General features: G+C 37.9%; 1 long non-coding RNA gene across 1 annotated transcript; it reads left to right on the forward strand.

The window, feature by feature from the left end:
- The first annotated feature begins 272 nt into the window (after positions 1–272).
- On the forward strand, positions 273–1523 carry LOC149668582 (uncharacterized). Its single transcript, XR_016367853.1, has 2 exons — positions 273–986; positions 1051–1523. It is a non-coding gene; the product is annotated as an uncharacterized LOC149668582 (long non-coding RNA).
- The last annotated feature ends 13751 nt before the right edge of the window (positions 1524–15274 follow it).

The following is a 15274-nucleotide window of genomic DNA, read 5'->3' on the forward strand; positions in this document are numbered from 1 at the left end:
TACTACTACTACTACTACGGCTCGGGTCAAACTAAGAGCCTCATCGTATACTACGATGTGGTTAAAAAACTACTTAACGACCTTGGCCGTTCCTTTTTTACTTTTGCGCTCTTTAGAGCAGCGAAAGTATTGTTCTGACCCTTGCTGGCAGGCTGGGCGCCTTTTCTATCCCCCATTTCCCCCTTTTTTTCGCGTACTCGTTCGGATATTTGCAACTAAATATATATTTTGAAATTCAAATTTCCCGCGAATTTTCGACTCGAAATTCACCCGTAGTTCACCTCACACCTCATAGGTGGCGTAACGTATTTAATTTCAATTGAAATTATTTTTCTGTCGGCGCCGGGCCTCGAACCTGCAATGTCCTGATCCATACGAGACGCCAGTGAAGTCGCCCGACCGCGCGCTCTACCACGAAGCCACGCTTGGTTGTAATATAGAGCGAGTTAAATTATACTGAAGAGAAGAAAGAGAGAGTTAGGATATGGACCCCCCCACCTCCCCGACGCCCGCACTTACTGCGTGGGTTTAGCGGGAGACGAGAGAGAGAGAACTGTGCAACTGTCTGGCTTTAGATATGGACCCCCCACCTCCCCGACGCCCGCCACTGGATGCTGTCGAATATATATTGTATCGCGCTAGAGGAGGAGAGACAGTTGCTTGCAATTTTTTTTGCAATTTATAATTATTATATATCTTTTTAATCCTAGGCAAGATTAGATTTCTACTTGGGAACTTAAACATTACAATTAATATTATCATATTAATCAAAAAAGAAATTAAGGTTCTCCCCGACAGAAGGCGCGCTAAGCAGAGAGAGTTTTCTAATTTCACCAATGATATCGTTTTTTAAGACTCGTCTGCTTAAAAGTTAGGCAGGTTGATTTACTAATAAAATTAAATGTATTAACAAAATGAAACTCGAGTCAGCGTTTTAAAACTATAACTAGTTTGGGACGGAGGTACCATTGCTCACTATTTGTTTGGCAAGTTTAAAATTAAATGATCACTTAACGGAACTGACATAAAATAATAGGTAGATTTTTGCAGAATTAAATTGCAGATTCTTTGCAAAATTAACTAATCATTTTGGCAGTTTCCGCTCTCGCTGGGTTCATCTACTAATAACAGTTACGTAAGTGATAATTATAAAAATAAAATCAACAATCTCATAAAATCAACAACTCAAAATATAAAATGAAATTTATGATCAAAATGAATCTAATTTCAATCAACGACAAACGGAATCAACGTGTTCATCTCTCCATCCACGGAAATATGAAATTTCTACATGAAACATGAAAGTGCTATCAACCTAACAATTTTTAGAAATGTAATTTTAATCAGTGAAACATACTCATTTAAAGTTAACTAATTATAAGTCGCTAATTTGATTATTATATTTAAAAAAAATTATATTATTTAAGTAATAAATTTAACGATGGTGTTGATAGTACCAATAGAGTATTCAAGGATTGATTACGTTAATATCAACATATCAAACAAAAAGTATTTAATTATAATTTGGAATTTCAATTTAAATTTATACAGTTTTTTAAATGCCCATTGAGATTCAGAGTCTGTCACTGAATGTTGAAGATCTCCAGTCTCTGCCAAGTGATTTAAATTTTCAGACCCTCTCTGTGGGAAAGGGGGAATTAAATTAACGAGACTTACAAACTGACATCATCCTTAAATTAAATAAGGATTATAAATGAAAATTTAAATTAAGGTATTGAAGGTTTAATTAACGTTACTTTGAAAGTATCAAATTAAAAATTTACAACTTAAGCTCATCAATAAAAAGAACATTAATATAATTATTAATAGGCATAAACAATCATCAATAAAAAGAACATTAAGATAAATATTAATAGGCAAAAACAATCATCAATAAAAAGAACATTAAGATAATTATTAAAAGGCATGGGCATGGACAATTTTACTCGGACCCCGAGTCCCCGACTCCCCGTCTCCCCGTCCCGATACACTAAAGACCGAGGCTTAAACCTCGTAGCTCGCGGCCATCTTTATTGTTTACATCATGGGCTCGTCACTACAGGGTAGGAAATAAGACAGGTTTACAAGTCCCAAACCAGTTTATTAATTGCTCGGACCAGTTTATTTATTCCAAAAGTTGGGGTCAGTGGTATCAGGGAGCACTTTATTAATTAGGGTTTTTGGAAAAAATAGACGGTGGGACCAGTTTATAAATTCGGGGTTCCTTTTTAGAATTTTTCTAGCTCAACACATTTTCTACCAATTCTACTCCTAGGTAGTTAGTATTCCTTGGCTACAACTTCCCTACAAAAGTTTTGTATTCTATTGACTATTGATCTTGTCTAGCGTCTATACTCTAGAATGAGTCTCTTGTAGTCGACAGTCTAGACCATAGCCAGTACTAGTTGTCAGTAATCGTATTTCTCAGTAGTGCATGGTCACATTACAAGATTTTGATCTGGCTTACTGATAGCGAGAGAAGATATTGCCGCTGAATTTATGGAAAATGCAATAAGGAATAAGGCTAGTTCAGAAAAGGATTAAGATCTTCAAATATCATTAGACATGTTGATTGATATTTAGTGGCAACTAGTTGAAAAATTGTGATAAGAAATAAAAGTTAACTGTTATGGATTGTTATATGCTACTTTTTCCTACAGTAAAAAAATCAAATTCAATTAGAATTTTCAGCTTCTTTACTTTTGTGTCTTTACGTGCTTTTTATTTTCACCATTTTAGAAATTTAATTTATAGTGGGACCGGTAAAATAATAATTAATGCGAGGGTCACTGGTCCCAAGGACCACCACCACATCCGCGACACCAATTCGCCGCAACCCACTCCGAAACAGACGAGCGCCTGAAAGGCTCAACCTATGAGACAGCAGCTAAACCAAGTTTTCACCATAATAACAATAACCTCATGAAGGACAGTATAAATAATGAGTTTAAACAAACTTTTCACCATAATAACAATAACCTCATAAAGGACAGTATAAATAATGACTTTAAACAAACTTTTCACCACAATAACAATAACCTCATAAAGGACAGTATAAAATAGTGACTTAAACAAAGTTAAATCTGAATTACAATCTACCTCATTAAGCTCAACCAAACTGTTACAAATGCATAGCGCAATATTACAAGTTGCGAATGATCTTCGAATTTTATTGTTAAACCCTCACATTATCTTAAGACTCATACAGTCACTGGGTTTTAATCTCACGGGAGAGTATTGCTATATTCGTAATTCCCGCCTATTCCAAACACAACCTAGATGGCGCCCCATCCTCAGATATCGATTGATTGTAACCCCCATTTTCTAATTGTCGTTTACCAGGCAAATTCAAGGGGGGCTGCCATTGCGTCTTAGTAGTTTTTGATACCGCCATCTAGCGTCGAAGTAAAGCGTAAAATTCGGTATTTTTGTCTCTTTAAACGTGTTTAAAGCCATCTAGCGTTCAAAAGCAGGAAGTTCAAAACCATCGTCTGAAATCCTTTGGCTCGGTGAATCCGATGATTTGAACATATTTTTTAATTCTCATTGGTAATTAGTAAGTTTTGAAAAATAAAAATGGCAAGCTGGGGTAGAACATGTTCCGTTCTTGGCTGTAAAAGTAGTGATAGGGATTTAAGGGAGTGGAGATCGTGGGTTTCCAAACTTCATTCGGGACCTGACAAAGGGTTAACTCTGTGTCATAAAGATTGTTGTTGTCCGCGGCCATTTTTAAAATACGGAATAAAATCAAAGTACAGAATTCGCTCACTAGCTGGCGATTACCAAAAACTACTCACATTTTAAAAATGGGAGGTAACCTCGTACATCGCGTATAGGAGAGAACACTCCTCGCTTCTTTATCCGCACTCAAGCGGCATCCTTGCCACCCAATGTAACGAATGACCATAATCATATGGTAGAATAAATCTTGGATATTGATTAGTATATCTAGCCTAATTAATCCACCAAGACTTGAACACTACAGTTAATTACTTATTTAATTAAACTGTAAACCAAATTCTTACTAGATTGGTTTTATTCATAATCGGAATGCTATTTTATAAACAATGGAAAAAAACCTGAAAATTATAAATTTGTCGGGGTCAATGAATATAGTAATACTAATTCTAGTCACTAGAGGGCGCGCAAAAGTGTAATCTGGCCGGGGCCATCTTGTTTATAAAGCAAACAATCTACCCAGCGTTCATGGGCTGAAGAAGTCACGCCCCACTCACGTCAAGAAAGACTTCCTAGAGAGGAGCTCGAGATTTCTAACAGTGTTAGGAAAGGGGGAAAATTTCAACCCCCTATCCATGGAGTTAGAAGGACTTCTTACCCCAGCAGAGACGTACGCTATACCAGCTATTGTAATTGTTTACTTCCTTGGCTAATTTAATGGACTTCTGGTTTTACTCAAATCATAAAATATACAACAATTTCACTGATAAACGTTCAAATTGAGTTTGTTCAAGAGACTTTCTAAATGTCATTGGATATTTACAGTATATTCTACGTTTCTGAATGAGATATTTCCTTTAAATAATGTTGTTAATTACAATGATAAAATACTGAACTTAAAATTCGATGGTATTGTGAGTAACAATGCGGCCTCTACAGGTTCAATGTTTTGCACAAAATAAATTGGGGAATCTATGAAATTCATTATCTTATAGATTATCCCCAAAACCTTTGTATCATGATTGTGAATACCCAATATTTAGAATAAAATATAAAACTTTATTGGGAAAACATACATACTGATTAAAAGCCACATAATTTATTCAATAATATATTGAACATATTTTTGTCACAATAAAATGTTGAACCCATATACCGTTACAATTTTAATGTCCAAGCATTTCATACATAGCGTCAAATTCACAGACTTATGTTATTCGAATGCGAAAATATTCTTTAATTGTTTGAATAACGTTTTAAAAAAACTAACTCCATGTAAATGTTCAGTTTTTAACGCAAATATTGTCGAAAGTTTACCGCAATAGATGTTCTATTGTCGAATTACTCTTGAGCTTATCACAAATGTTAGCCTGAATAACGTTTCTTTAAACTTTTTCTACCGAAATTATTGAGAAGACGAGTAGAGAAAAAACGGTTAAAAATTTGCACTAGCAAATGTAAAATTATTCATGACAAATAAACTTACACTTTTACACAAAACATGTAACGGGTGTTTCTGAAAAGTCTGCCATGAATCAAAGGGTTTGTTCTTTGGGTCCTACTGAGTTAAAAATGGCAATGAACGAGAAGCGAGGGGTCGGGCATTCACACCAGTGACCCAATCTTCCTTTCTCGTCCTATAACTTTGACTACAGATTTTTTGGTTAATATAGGTTTTCTCAAATATTTTATTAAAATTATTTGATATTATTTATTTTATCGAGAGTTACTTATCATACTTTTAGTTATATCGTTTTAAGAGAGGTTTTCTTTATTATCATTTGAACCTAGCTATTATTGACGGTTGACTCCTAGAATATGCCTCTTTCGCGAGTGTCTAAAAGACCAGAAAATGGTGTAGTTAGATTGGGGATGACAGAAAAGAGAATAGTGGTCAGTGTACCTGAGGTTGTATACTTTTCCAATATTCCACAATTCCGTTAACTGTGAATTTTGTACACTTGAACTGTGAAGTTGAGAACACTTTTGTTCAGATTAGGAATCTGCGAAAGCAATCTCTTGGGGTGTAACAACAGACAGACAGGCACGCACAAAGATAGATAGATACGTCGAGAACAGAACCTCTCCATAGCATACATCGCTCGGTGAAGTAAAGAATCTAGCATCCATATTGGCTTCATATGAGCCCAATATGGTTCGACATTTGTCCAGTGTAGGTTAGGTATTACACCAATAAGGGCTCGATATTAGTCCAATACGAGCTTTATATTAGTCCAATATCGTTTAGAAATTTGTCCAATCTTGTCTTGAATTTAGTCCAACATTGTCTTGGTATTAGTCCAATATTGGCTTGATATTAGTCCAACATAGGCTTGATATTAGTCCAACATTGGCTTGATATTAGTCCAACATTGGCTTGATATTAGTCCAACATTGGCTTGATATTAGTCCAACATTGGCTTGATATTAGTCCAACATTGGCTTGATATTAGTCCAACATTGGCTTGATATTAGTCCAACATTGGCTTGATATTAGTCCAATATTGGCTTGATATTAGTCCAATATTGGCTTGATATTAGTCCAATATTGGCTTGATATTAGTCCAACATTGGCTTGATATTAGTCCAACATTGGCTTGATATTAGTCCAATATTGGCTTGATATTAGTCCAATATTGGCTTGATATTAGTCCAATATGGGCTTGATATTAGTCCAATATGGGCTTGATATTATTCCAATATGGGCTTGATATTATTCCAATATCGGCTTGATATTAGTCCAATATTGGCTTGATAGTAGTCCAATATTGGGAGGATACTAGTACATTTTTGTCCACTTGCGTAAAAATTGGATAACATCCTGACTATTTCTGGGTAATAATTAATCCCTTAATAGATGATTCTGGATCCAATTTTGGATGAGACTCCAAATCTGGATTATCATTTGACCGTCCCCTTTTGGACACAAATTACGTTATCCAAAAATAGACGAAAAACTGTGCTGTCTCAGAGTCAGCCGTTTGGATCCATTTAAATCCAATTTTGGACAACATTTTTTAACAGTGTACAAGTGGTTGAAATACAAAATTTACATTATGAACATTAAAAACTATGAATAAATGACTAGGGGAGATATTTTTTGTTCCTTAAGGCATTAAAGGCGAAGATGGGATTTTAATTTAAGTTTAAATTGACTAACTGAGGGGGCTGATACTATCTGGTCAGGAAGAGAATTCCACAGAGGGACAGTGCGTCGGAAAAAGGAGTCGCGCAATAAGTTAGTGCGAGAAGGACGGGGGAAAAGCATTCGACTGTGGCCCCTTGTGCTCTTACTATGAGTGCGAAAAGCAAAATAGGGTTGGGTGGGTAGGCTTAAAATTTTCAAAAGGTTAATTAGATCTAAATAAGAGCAACGAAGGGAGAGGGGGGATCAACCTAATGCTGAAAGTCTTAGTTCCCGTGATTTATGTTGCAAAGAATGGGGAATACGGGAAGCCCTTCCCAGGACATTATCGAGTGCAGATACATCCCGAATAGCATGAGGATTCCAAATCTGGCTACTAAATTTAAGGACAGGACGGACATAACATTGAAATAGTCGTGTTAAAGTGGCTGGAGAAATACCAGGGAAGTTTGCCTTTATAACGGATAAAAGACCATTTGCGCGCCCACAGGTTCTTAAGATATGAGAGCGAAAGGAAAGATTATGGGCAATGATTAGACCTAGATCGCGACATTCATTAACTCTTGTAATATTGTTACCGTTAAGGTAATAAGGTGAGGGAGAATTAGTGTCAATGGGGTGACGCTGCAGAACTAGGACCTGAGATTTATCGCTATTGAAATTGAGTCCGTTTAGAGCCGACCAAACCTCAAGAGACTGTAGGTCTTGTTGGAGAAGGGCCACATCATCGTAAGAGTTAATCACTCGGTAAAGTTTAAGATCATCCGCGTAAAGCCGAGGGGAGGAGGACAAGGAATTAGGTAAGTCATTGATATACAAAAAAAAGTAAAGGGCCTAAAACACTGCCTTGTGGAACCCCACTAAGGACCGGGAGATAGTCGCTCAAGGTCTGGCCAACCCTAACAGCCTGAGTCCTACCAAGTAGATAACTTTCTACCCAACTGATAATATTATGATGAAGGCCATAGGACTTAAGTTTGGATAAGAGACGGGAGTGTGGGACGGAGTCGAATGCTTTCGCAATGTCCAAGTAAACAATGTCAACCCGTTTTCCAGCGTCAAGGGCGTGTAGCCACGCGTGCATAGCTGATAAGAGATTTGTTTCAACTGATCTGTTATTAAGAAAGCCGTGTTGGTATTCGCTAAGATAGGGGTTGACGTGGCGCAATATAGCCAGTCTGATACACTTCTCGAGTACTTTACAAATCAAGGAGGTTAAACTAATTGGACGATAATTAACTGGATCAGATTTATCACCTTTGCCCTTATAAATAGGGGTGACATGAGCGACACGCCATTCAGCAGGAACAGAGTTCACCGTAAGGGACAGTGTAAAGAGTTTTAATAAAGGGAGAGTTAATGCCTTACTACAGTTCTTAAGGAGTCTGTTAGGTATACCGTCTGGGCCAGAGGCACTTTTCACATCTAAGAGTTTGAGGGTTTGACGGACTTCAATAAAAGTGGGTAAGTACTCCTCCCTCACTGGGGCCTGGGGAAGACTTGACGGGGCGAAGAGACCGACTAGGACGGAGTTAAAGTTCTTCACTAGAGAGTTATTTAAGCATTGCGCCATTTCAAAGTCTGAATCAGTTTTTGAACCGTTAGGTAGGCGGATTCCGAGTCGAGAGGGAAGAGACCTAATTCGAGTGCGCACGAATCGGTAGAATGCTCGAGGATTATGTTTAATGTTAGAGAGTTGCCGGTGCTGCATCCGTGACCGAAAATATGAAATGGAGCTACGAACTCGTCTAACTTGTGCTTTGTATTTATCCTTGATAAATACAGGGAGTACTTGGGCATATTGCCGATATGCAAGGCTTTCTTGAGTTTTCTCCAGAGCCGCTCCTTCTTTTGAAGGGCCCTTTTGGTCGCTTGTGAAACGCAAGGCCGGGATTTGTTAGGCTGCGTAGTGTATAGAGGCACAATGAGGGAAATGCAACGAAAAAGCTGTGCTTTGAAATATTGCCAAGCTTGCTCAATGGACAGGGTATCCATAGGTGCCCAATTAATTGCCATTAGCTGGCTGGTTAAGGCTCGGACGTCGGCACGGGAATAATCAAAATCATGACGGAAGAGACGTGCGACGTTAGTGCGAGGTAGGGGATACGAGATAGAGACAATTAAGTGGTCACTACCTCCAAGCGGTGGAAGGTCAGTAATTTGCGGGATAACAGTGGCTTGCGTAAGTACGAGATCATGAATGTTAGAACTAACAAGACGCGATTGGCTAAATCGTGTGGGAAACCGAACATGGTGGGTCAGTGCCGAATTCGTTAGACATTGTAAAAATTGATCATGTTCAGTGGATGCTTTTTGATGGATGGTAAGGGTATCCCAGTTAATTAGCGGAAGGTTGAAGTCACGTGTGATAATTAATTCTTGTTTGGTTGAGGAGATTTCTTGAATATTGGTAAATAATTTAACGGTCAGATCCCGAGGGGTATTTGGTGCACGGTATATACAGCCCAGTGTAATCCATTGTTTGCTTGTAGGTGGTTTAAGTTTAAGCCAAAGAAATTCAGCAAACTGATCAGGTAGTGTTAGTGTATGAACGGTGAAAGATTTTTTGATATATATTATAGTACCACCTCCTTGTCGGGAGTGACGATCCTTGCGAAATAAGGTATAGTTTGGCAAATTAAAGATAGCATCATTGTGTTTGGCTGATGCTGGGTATCCTCTCCAGCTGTGGCTAATGGTCCCCATCTCACAACCAGCCAATGATGCGGAAGTAAGATTCAACGACAATCACAAAGAAGCTCGCAAATGTGTTGAGAGGTGCAACGGAGTTTTATTGAAGAGGTTCCGGTGTTTGTTGAAAGACCGCGTTTTACATTATTCTTCAAAAAGAGCTGGAAAAATTATATATTCCGGTTGCGTCCTCCACAACATGTGTATTAAAAATAACATCCCCGAGGAGTATGCGGAAAGAAAGGCTGCAGTTAGAAATAGTTGACCTGGTGAATAGTGGTAATGATGACGCTATTGCACAACAACCTGGAGCTCGTGACAATTGGTTTATTGCTGGGCTTCGAGTTCGCAGACGCCTTATTCGTCATTTCCGCTAAGTTCCAAGTACGAGGAAAAAAAGCAGGGTTGGCAAAAATCCGGAATTTTCTTGAAAAAGCCACTGGTATGGTTTTTTGCTGGTTTAAACCGGATTTTATTGGTTTTATCCCGCTTTTTTTAAACTACTCTCTAGTGTTTAATTTTAAAACTTCTTTTTACATTTAGTGCGATAGTTGTCTTCTACTAGGCCGTCCGAGAATCATTTTTATTGTACATTAAAGTTGATAAAACTATAGACATTTCCGTTAGAGATGAGTAGGGCCCTGATTTAATCGGGATTTTTCAATCCAACCCGACCCATATCGGGTCGGAAAATCCAAAATAGTGTTAGAAAATTACTTTAAACTTTTTGCTGGTGGGTCGGGTAGGGTTTTCATACCGTCTACACGGGTAGACATTTTATTATCTTGAATAGGGCAGGGTCGGGCCCAGGTAGGCTTGGTTGTGATCTTCAATGGGGCAGGGTTGGGCCCGGGTAGGCTTTTTGTGATCTTCAATAGGGCAGGGTCTGATAAAGATTTTTCCAAATGCGCGGTCCGACCCAACAATAGAGCGTTGCGAAAAATTCAACTCAGTCTCACGAGTTTCGGGTGGGGCAGTGGGAGGAGGGTGCGTCAAAATAACCCACAATATATGGGAATCGACCATTTCGATGAAATGAAGAGCTAAAGACATGTGGGTCAAACTTTTCCTTCCATCTCACTTTATGGTGCCTGCGCTGTACTCTATTATTATATTTTTTTGAAAAATCCACTGGATTTTTCAACGTGGTTTAAACCGGTTTAATCCAGGTGGATAAAACCGGACTGAATACCAGCGTGCCAACCCTGAAAAAAAGGCCATTTGACAGTTAGGTGAGGTCAACGCAATGGGTTTTATAGCAGTAAGTTATATCAGAAACATGGTCAAACATATACCCTCTTTGCTAATATAATTTACTGCAACCATCCATTGAGCTGACCTCAGATTAATTGTCAAATGACACCAGAAGTTCGTTGTTTCGCGTTAGTAAGCGAAAAGTGAAGATGTGCGGCATACCATACCTTCCCGTGGTGGTGTCGAAAACTAAGTAGCAAAGGAAAAAATCGGTTAAAATTAACATAGAAATTATTAATGAACAACTTGGGCTAAATGGTACACGCTTTTAGAAGTATAATAGCTATAAACAAAGTATTTAAAAAACTGCGAATTTCTCTATTCAGAATCTGATATTAAAGTGTCATCTGGAAAGTTCTTTTTCAAGACGGCAACAGCGTTCTCAATCAAAAACTTGAATACGCGATTTCGCTCTTCTTCTACCTTATTTCTTGCCTCTGCACCCTCAACTAGACGCTTTTGGCACGGAGCGTTTTCCTCAATAGCCACCATTTGCCTTGTTTGCATTTCGAGAATGTTCTGAAAAAACTGCCCTGTGCTCAGCGCGTTATCAGCCAAAACTCTATCATATGCCCCTCTTCTTTTCGCTCTAGTTCAACCTATTAGAAATTCTTCATATAAATTTAAAATTTTCCCGAAAATAATTTTCTAGTGTTTCGCATCCTACTAATCTCATCTCTGGCAGATCTGCGCCTTGAATGACCACCTTCCGTAGGGTTGTGAGCTCGAGAACAATTTGGGCCTAAGTGGTCATATTGCTCGTTACTTCGCGTTGGAAATGGCGATTCTGAAATTTCGCTAAATTATTCACGTTTCCTAACCACATGGCCAATCCAGGGCTAAACTATACGTTTCATTCCATTACCTGGATCAACTATGGCGCGTGGAGTCAGCGAACGCGCTGGTCTATACGCGTTTGTCGCTTGTGACAGACTGCTAGGCGGTGTAATATTTCGAGATAGGGTAACAGGTGAAGGGGAATCTCTTTGAAATCGTCCAAAATTAAAAGATCCGGAATTTTCACGTACAAATGAGTAGTAGAGACCACCTAGATATGCAAAGATCCAAGATGGCCGCCACCCCAAGATGGCCGCCAGAGCCTCATCCACCAAACTTCCTGCTTACCTGCCTTCCACCATGCTATGACTATTTAGGGGGGTTTAACCCACTTTTAAGATCCCCCAGACTACCACGAGCTGTGTTATTATCAACGCCCATGACGTCATCTTAACTCAAACTAAAACTAAAACTATATTCAACACTGACGTCATCCCCTAGCCTGCTAGTAATGGGTGTCACCCTTTAATAAACCCAGACCATTCCGAACCAGCTTTTCTTTCAAGAATGGTCCAAGAAGCCTTCGAAAATCTATGCAACTTCGGTTTTGTTCTATCAGTAGTGGTCCCGACTCGGACACATTCTCAACTATTTCAGTTTTCAATGTACATTGATTTTTTGCAAAATATTTAAATGTTATATAAAATTAAGATGGTATACAATATTGCACGTCGCACTCAAGAATGTTCCAAGAAACCTTCGAAAATCTATGCAACTTTGGTTTTATTCTATCAGAGGTGGTCCCAACCCGGACACATTCTCAACTATTTCAGTTTTCAATGTACAATGAACATTTGAATGTTATATAATATTAAGAGGGTATGCAATATTGCACGTCGCACTCAAGAATGGTCCAAGAAACCTTCGAAAATCTAGGCAACTTTGGTTTTGTTCTATCAGTAGTGGTCCCGACTCGGACACATTATCAACTATTTCAGTTTTCAATGTACAATGAACATTTGAATGTTATATAATATTAAGAGGGTATGCAATATTGCATGTCGCACTCAAGAATGGTCCAAGAAACCTTCGAAAATCTAGGCAACTTTGGTTTTCTTCTATCAGTAGTGGTCCCGACTCGGACACATTATCAACTATTTCAGTTTTCAATGTACATTGATTTTTTTACCAAAAATATTTGAATGTTATATAAAATTAAGAGGGTATGCAATATTGCATGTCGCACTCAAGAATGGTCCAAGAAACCTTCGAAAATCTAGGCAACTTTGGTTTTATTCTATCAGAGGTGGTCCCGACCCGGACACATTCTCAACTATTTCAGTTTTCAATGTACATTGATTTTTTTACCAAAAATATTTGAATGTTATATAAAATTAAGAGGGTATGCAATATTGCATGTCGCACTCAAGAATGGTCCAAGAAACCTTCGAAAATCTATGCAACTTTGGTTTTATTCTATCAGAGGTGGTCCCGACCCGGACACATTCTCAACTATTTCAGTTTTCAATGTACAATGAACATTTGAATGTTATATAATATTAAGAGGGTATGCAATATTGCACGTCGCACTCAAGAATGGTCCAAGAAACCTTCGAAAATCTAGGCAACTTTGGTTTTGTTCTATCAGTAGTGGTCCCGACTCGGACACATTCTCAACTATTTCAGTTTTCAATGTACAATGAACATTTGAATGTTATATAATATTAAGAGGGTATGCAATATTGCATGTCGCACTCAAGAATGGTCCAAGAAACCTTCGAAAATCTAGGCAACTTTGGTTTTCTTCTATCAGTAGTGGTCCCGACTCGGACACATTATCAACTATTTCAGTTTTCAATGTACATTGAACATTTGAATGTTACATAAAATTAAGAGGGTATGCAATATTGCATGTCGCACTCAAGAATGGTCCAAGAAACCTTCGAAAATCTAGGCAACTTTGGTTTTCTTCTATCAGTAGTGGTCCCGACTCGGACACATTCTCAACTATTTCAGTTTTCAATGTACATTGAACATTTGAATGTTACATAAAATTAAGAGGGTATGCAATATTGCACGTCGCACTCAAGAATGGTCCAAGAAACCTTCGAAAATCTAGGCAACTTTGGTTTTGTTCTATCAGTAGTGGTCCCGACTCGGACACATTCTCAACTATTTCAGTTTTCAATGTACAATGAACATTTGAATGTTAAATAATATTAAGAGGGTATGCAATATTGCATGTCGCACTCAAGAATGGTCCAAGAAACCTTCGAAAATCTAGGCAACTTTGGTTTTCTTCTATCAGTAGTGGTCCCGACTCGGACACATTATCAACTATTTCAGTTTTCAATGTACATTGATTTTTTTACCAAAAATATTTGAATGTTATATAAAATTAAGAGGGTATGCAATATTGCATGTCGCACTCAAGAATGGTCCAAGAAACCTTCGAAAATCTATGCAACTTTGGTTTTATTCTATCAGAGGTGGTCCCGACTCGGACACATTCTCAACTATTTCAGTTTTCAATGTACATTGATTTTTTTACCAAAAATATTTGAATGTTATATAAAATTAAGAGGGTATGCAATATTGCATGTCGCACTCAAGAATGGTCCAAGAAACCTTCGAAAATCTATGCAACTTTGGTTTTATTCTATCAGAGGTGGTCCCGACTCGGACACATTCTCAACTATTTCAGTTTTCAATGTACATTGATTTTTTTACCAAAAATATTTGAATGTTATATAAAATTAAGAGGGTATGCAATATTGCATGTCGCACTCAAGAATGGTCCAAGAAACCTTCGAAAATCTTTGCAACCTTGGTTTTGTTCTATCAGTAGTGGTCCCGACTCGGACACATTCTCAACTATTTCAGTTTTCAATGTACAATGAACATTTGAATGTTATATAATATTAAGAGGGTATGCAATATTGCATGTCGCACTCAAGAATGGTCCAAGAAACCTTCGAAAATCTAGGCAACTTTGGTTTTCTTCTATCAGTAGTGGTCCCGACTCGGACACATTATCAACTATTTCAGTTTTCAATGTACATTGAACATTTGAATGTTACATAAAATTAAGAGGGTATGCAATATTGCATGTCGCACTCAAGAATGGTCCAAGAAACCTTCGAAAATCTAGGCAACTTTGGTTTTCTTCTATCAGTAGTGGTCCCGACTCGGACACATTCTCAACTATTTCAGTTTTCAATGTACATTGAACATTTGAATGTTACATAAAATTAAGAGGGTATGCAATATTGCACGTCGCACTCAAGAATGGTCCAAGAAACCTTCGAAAATCTAGGCAACTTTGGTTTTGTTCTATCAGTAGTGGTCCCGACTCGGACACATTCTCAACTATTTCAGTTTTCAATGTACAATGAACATTTGAATGTTATATAATATTAAGAGGGTATGCAATATTGCATGTCGCACTCAAGAATGGTCCAAGAAACCTTCGAAAATCTAGGCAACTTTGGTTTTCTTCTATCAGTAGTGGTCCCGACTCGGACACATTATCAACTATTTCAGTTTTCAATGTACATTGATTTTTTTACCAAAAATATTTGAATGTTATATAAAATTAAGAGGGTATGCAATATTGCATGTCGCACTCAAGAATGGTCCAAGAAACCTTCGAAAATCTATGCAACTTTGGTTTTGTTCTATCAGTAGTGGTCCCGACTCGGACACATTCTCAACTATTTCAGTTTTCAA

The sequence above is a fragment of the Phalangium opilio genome, unplaced genomic scaffold, assembly GCF_054372755.1.
Source record: "Phalangium opilio isolate 3A_F unplaced genomic scaffold, DU_Popi_V2 ptg000055l_1, whole genome shotgun sequence".
NCBI classification, from domain to species: Eukaryota; Metazoa; Arthropoda; class Arachnida; order Opiliones; family Phalangiidae; genus Phalangium; species Phalangium opilio.